Consider the following 6,427-nt stretch of genomic DNA (forward strand, 5'->3'; position numbering starts at 1 on the left):
GGGCAGTGTCATTGGTTTGCGGTAGGAGTAGCACGGACTAGAAAGGGGGACAAGAGAGGAGAGGGAGGAGGTGTGGGAGGAGGCAGTGGAGGAGAAAGAGAACGGGGAGCGGCTATGGGAGGTGCTGAGTAAGGATGCGCGTGAACGTGGCTTGGGCTGCACAGGCCGTTCGCGGCCGGGCGGCGGACTTTCCCACCGGTGACCGGGTGATGCCTGGGACTGTAGTGGCGGTCGTTCGGCTAGAGGCGCCCCCCCCCCCCCCAGCGCCGCCTGCACAGAGGTCACCCGTCACCCGCACGCAAGCCGCAGGCGGGGGAAGATGAAAAGTCAGCGGAGCCGCGGGGCGCCGCCGAGGCAGCCGCCGCTCTTTTGCAGCCCTGGCCCGTGCAGGCTCCCTTCCTCCCTCCCGGGACCCACCCCAGGAGCCTTGTGGCCTGCAGGGTGCAACTTGTTGAAACTCAGAGGCCAAGATGAAGTCGTGGAAGAAAACAGATCACACTGGTAAAGACCTCAAGAGATAACTAAACTTATTAATGATGTCTCTCTTTATTGAACATACACATCAAAAAGCAATTTTTTCACCCCATTCAGTTAGATACAAGTCCCTCCCCCGCTAGATTTATTTAATCTGAGCCAAGAACACTTAGAGCTAGTGCTCTGACTTCTTCTCCCAACATGAGGACTAGTGAGTAGCCACCACGTCCCAGATGGCCTTGGGCCATTCATTCCTAGCTTCAGTCACTTTCTTCTCTGCCTTGAGGGAGCTTGAGTTCTAGAGAAAGTTCCCCTTTCCCCCAGTTTATTTGCCCTAATGACAGGACTCGGATAATCTCGGTGTGAAAGCCAAAAGCAGCTGTGACGACCTCAGGCCAGGCTGCTGGCGAGGGTGACAGCTCAGCTACTAAACTCTGATCTCTATGAACCTCCAAGCTACTTATTAAAAGCTATCCAGCCAGCACCGTTCAGTTCATCTAGCTCTCACCGTGTGCTTTATAACGTATTTACGACCCACAGCAGCCTGTTTTATGAGATCAAAATGCTTGGGAAGAGGGCAGATGAGACGGTTCAGGGAGTAAGGGGTACTTGTCTCCAAGCCTGGCGAAACTTTGATTTCCAGGATCCACTCGGTGGGCTTCCTGAAATTGTTCTCTGATCTATGAGTGAACACATGGTAAATAAAGTGTGTTAAAGATGAAAATAAAATCAAGATAAACATACGAAAAGCCCGGTGTAGGTTCTGGACTTGAGGAACGTACCCAAATCTCACTACTGTGAGTGGCGGGGTCTGTCTGGACTGCAGATGCAGGGTCTCTTTGTCACATATGTAAAATCACAAAGGACAACGGGAAGGCATTTTCATTTGATTGGACCCTGATTTCCAAACCTAGCAGGTAGAAACAATGCCCCTTCTCACCCAGGGGCCCTGGCCTATTCATTGGTCAATTTTTTTACCCTCTGAGAAGTCATCTCCCACACTTGAGACTAGCTAGCAGGAGCAACAGCACATGCACTAGTCCTGGGCTAGGAATGCTGTTCCTCATCTTCAGACTCACGCTGGGGCTGCAGGAAGATCTGATGGGGAAAAATTGACTTCACAGTGCAACTCAGGGCCGTACAGCAGCAGCATTGATCACATCAATAGCAAGGCGGATGCTGCACCAAGCAATGGGGAGAGGCCAATGGTGCCGGCCTAACTGCCTGAGGCTTTCTTTCCAAGTCTTGGTGCTACCTGCAGGCCGAAGATGAGCGGCAGGATGGGATTGCTGCAGAGCCTCAGACACTTCAGAAGCTTGACAGACACTTTCAAGAAAGTCTGTGAGGAGCCACCCTGTAGGTTCATTTCCTGTCAGAGAGACTCATAAAGGGAAGCCAGTTACACAAACATATTTACATACATTGTGTATATATATATATATATATATATATATATATTAACTCGAAGGAGAACACCATTTCGATATGGCTACTCATTTACTCCAAACCAAAGCCACATTCACCAGAAAGCTGTTTGTGTTTCAGCTGGTGTAAGAGAAGAATAACCCCACTGACCAGTCTCACTTTGGTTAACCAATGGCACTTTCTAGTGACATTTGTGTAGGGGTAGTTGGTTGTGATAAACAGCTAGAAATGGGGCTCCCAGGTGCTAAGACATTCCTTTTTGACCTTGATATTAAAAATGGTGGCCTGGATCTGGTCACCTAAGCATGACAAGAAGTGACCACTAAAGTCCTGACTGGACTCTTCCAGAACTGCCTTCCTCTCCCAGGGCCTCCTCCAGCCATTCACACCTGTGAATGAATTCTTTGCCTTCTTAAATGATGAGGAAATCAGGATTTTCTCAGTTTATCCCTGCACCAATCAGCGTACCTTCTGCTGGAGATGTTTGCTAGCACTGCCCACTGCTCTGGGAAAACCTGCTTGCCAGCACACTAGAAGGTTTGATGGGACCGAGCAAGGACAGACAGCAGAGATCATTTTGGTTGGCTGTGCCTGGCTTCCTGGACCAGCAGCCCAGGCTTGTGAATTGATGCCTACAGGATTAAGGTTTCAGGACTTTAGTACAAAGCCTGTGGTACTCTCTGGGATAAGAAAGTGATTTCAGCAGATGGTGAAACGGCACAGAGAGGGAACTGGGAGCCAGACTTAATTCCTTTTATGGTTTAATGAGATTCTGTCCTGGGCATAAGCAGCCACGTAGCCAACACCCCCAGGCCTTCTCTTGGTCAATCCTAGCACTGTTTAGGTAGAGCCAGAGCTGCCGTATGGCTGTGTCACGTTGTCAGAGGCAAATGAGAGACTGCATTCTATGTCCCAACCGCTAAGCTCCCCTGAGGTCTTGGCTTTCTAGATCTGAGGTTCGTAGTAAGCCCCTCTCTTTCTCTGTCTCCCTGTCTCTCTTGCAGATTTTTATCTTATCCGCAAAGTGTTTGATTTTTATTTTATGTGTATACGTGTTTACCTTTGTGTATGTATGTGCCTGGTGCCCATGGAAGTCAGAAGAGGACATTGAATCCCCTGGAAACTGGAGTTACACATGGCTGTGAGCTGCCATGTGGGTGCTGGGAACTGAACCTAGGTCCCCTACAAAAGCAGCGAGAGCTCTTAACTGCTGAGCTATCTCTCCAGCTTCTCCTTCTTTTCTTGGTCAAAGTATGAAAACTTTTACTGTCAAATTCAGAACAGGGAGAAGCAACCTAGTCTGCATTTCTCAAAACATATGGGGTCAGGGGCACAAACGCCTTCCTGAAATAAAGTGAGCATGGCAGGACCCAGGGAGAGTACGGTGTACACAGATTTTACACAGCCCCTGCTAACAACAGAGGGTGCCACATGTCTGAGAAGGCAGTCCATGTTTCTGAAGCAAAACTGTCCTCCTTGTGAGGCATAACGCACAGGGTTTAAGTGCTGTCAAGGCAGCAATGAGGAAAGGCTGCTGATGCAAACTGTGCCCATGCCATGGTGCCCATGCACACAGCTCGGCATCATCACCCCAGGGGGCACAAGGACCACCCATCACTCTACATTTTGTTTTTCTCGAGGCAGGGTTTCTTTGCAGCTTTGGAGCCTGCCCTGAAACTAGCTCTTGTAGACTCACAGAGATCTGCCTGCCTCTGCCTCCTGAGTGCTGGGATTAAAGGCGTGCGCCACCACTGCCCGGCTACCCTACATTTTAAAGTTGTGCTTTCATTCATACTGAGAGGCGAAATAACAACCCAGAATAGAATCTTAAGCCATCTCCCCATGATGCTGCTGTCTCCTTTTGGGGCCTGCATCCTCTCACAATCCAAAACTAACAGCACAGAGCAAATAGGAAATACAGTCTTCCCCTGGCCTTAAAACCACTGGGTAGGCTTTGTTTCTTGACTACTACAAAACATTACTTTGAGATTTTAAATTATGGTTAAATACACACATCCTATAAATGTATAATTTCCACCATTTTTACATGCACACGTTCATCCTCTTACAGAGAAGCTCTACCTGTTAAACTAGATTCCCTTCTCCGCTGTGTGGCCCCTGATAGCCACTGTTGTCCATTCTTGCTAGGTTCATTTGTGAGGTTCTTTATCCAGGGGAACATGTGCAGTATTTGTCTATTCATGACTGTCTTCCGCTTGCCATTGTGTCTTCATGTCTCATCCATGTTGTAGCATGTATCGGGTCTGCATTTTATCAACTCATCCGTCCACGGATTAATTCATCCGTGGATTAATTCATCCATGGATGAATTCACAGGCGACTCTTCAGGAGGCCGTTTGGGGAGTTCCAGGCCTATGCTGTGGCCATACAGAGGTTACCATGTCAAGTGAGGCCCCAGTCCTGCCCGACCCTGTCCTTATGAGAGTATCTGGCATTCAGATTCACGGGCTGGAGGTAAAAAGGGGAACACCTTTAAGCTGATGGGATACCTCAGGAGAAAGGCAGCGTTCGAGCCCTTGATCATCAATTTCACAACTCCAACACCATGAGAAAATAGTTTTCTGTGGTGAACATTACCAAGGCTGTGTGGTATTCTGTCTGCCGTGGTAACTGGTTCTGAAGGAGATGATACTCAATTAACAGATGTGCACGACTATATTCCTAAAGAACCTCTTGCTTCCCTTTCGATTCCTGCCTCGTCTTTATAGCTGGAATGTGTGTGTGTGTTTAGGACTCGCTTCCCCTTTTCTTCCCCTCCGAGAGCTTAAGTCCTTCAGAGACTGCTATGACCTGACTCTTAACCCGAGGCTACAGCCTTCTGCTTCTGCAATCCACAGTCGGATTGCTTTGACACTCTGGTCAAAGGACTCTCTTCTCAATGGGCTCAGGTCACAGGAAAGCTCCAGGCAGCCCGCCTCCTCGGCCCCAGGCAGAACAAGAAAGATGGGGCCCGTGATGGAAAGGCAGAATGTTCTGGGGAAGAGGGCAAGAGCTAGGAAAGTCAGTACCAATTGGAATTCGGGACTTTGAGGCATTCTGGGTACTTAGCTCACTGGCGAAATCTGTAAATCTCTTTCCCCAAAGTTTGAATTACATCATCTTGCAATCTTGTCTCAGAAGGCAAGGAAGAGTCAGAGTAGGACCCATGGCCACAGTCATGACTGCAAGGTCTAGTTTATCAAGAGTCTTTGTCTAACAATTCTAGTGAAAAGCATTTTAAAATGACACTAAGTTGGAGTATGATTAAGTTTTCTAAAGCGCTAAGTCTTCTGTTCCCCTGGAATGAGCACCCCACAAACAAGGTTGTGCCATCATCTCAAGTTGAGCACAGCACTGGGCCCCTTGTGGTTCCTCTAAATGTTGAATGACTGGCCTACAGCCCTCAGCAGCTTCTGCTACCTCTGGGTGCTGCTGTGCTCTCGGTACCAAACCCTATACTCTGGGTGCTGAACCCAATGTTGACCGAACTCTGGGTTCCTCGTTACCTTCCCTTTCCTATGTGATTAGCTCTCACTCTGGAATTTTTATGTTGAAGCCTAGATTTAAAATAAAATCCTTTTTATGACTAGAATAGCTTTGATAGTCACCACAGCTATAAATCTGAACTTATAAGGTGAGTCGAGCAACAAAGAGTTCATGAATACAGAGCTTGGAAAGACGGCTTGTTTGGTAAAGTGTCTGCCATACAAGGACATGAGCTCCATCTTTAGCACCCATGTAAAAAGCTGGGCATGGTGCTGAGTACGGATCTCTCAGTTACCAGGAAACAATGACAGACTAGTCTACTTCGCAAGCCTTAAGTCAATGAGAGCACTGTCTCAGAGAAACAAGGGGAGGGCTGGAGGGATGGCTAAGAGGCCAAGAGTGAAGCTTGCTGGTCTTCCGGGACTTCCATCACTGTGACTCCACTCCAGGGCATCCAACTCCCTCTTCTGGCCTTCTCAGGCACTTGCACACATGCATACACATCCACACAAGCACACACACACACACACACACACACACACACACACACACACACAATAAAAATGCCCCTAAAAAACCAAGCAGAATGGAGGGAAAACATCCAAACTTGAGCTCTGCACTTCACATGCATGTGCACACATGTGTTTGCCCCTGTTCTCTCCACGCCCACCTCCAAATCAGTGGGTGGCTGCTACCTACGTGAGCCTGTCTCTGAGTCAGTTGGAGATGGACTTGGTTTTGACTGAAGCCCTCTGCCCAGCTGTGTTGACTGTCTCTCAGGTGCTGTGTGTTGCTTTTGATTATCAGCTTGACTGGGTTAGGGCCTCGGGTCTTGCTGAAGCAAACCTTTGGGGGTGTCTGCGAATGCCTTTCCATTAGGGGTGGACTGGAGGAACAGGACACACTCCGGATGTCAGCAGTGCTTTCACAAGGCTTGGAGTCTTGGATGGAATAAAAAGGGAGAGGAGGAAACTGAGCCCCTCTCTCTTCCTGGTCCACGGAATGTGATCAGGCAGACTCACACTTGTGCCAGCCAGCCCCA

Source organism: Microtus oregoni, unplaced genomic scaffold (genome assembly GCF_018167655.1).
Source record: "Microtus oregoni isolate MIOR12 unplaced genomic scaffold, Mior012 000017F_ref0000208, whole genome shotgun sequence".
In the NCBI taxonomy this organism is placed as follows: domain Eukaryota; kingdom Metazoa; phylum Chordata; class Mammalia; order Rodentia; family Cricetidae; genus Microtus; species Microtus oregoni.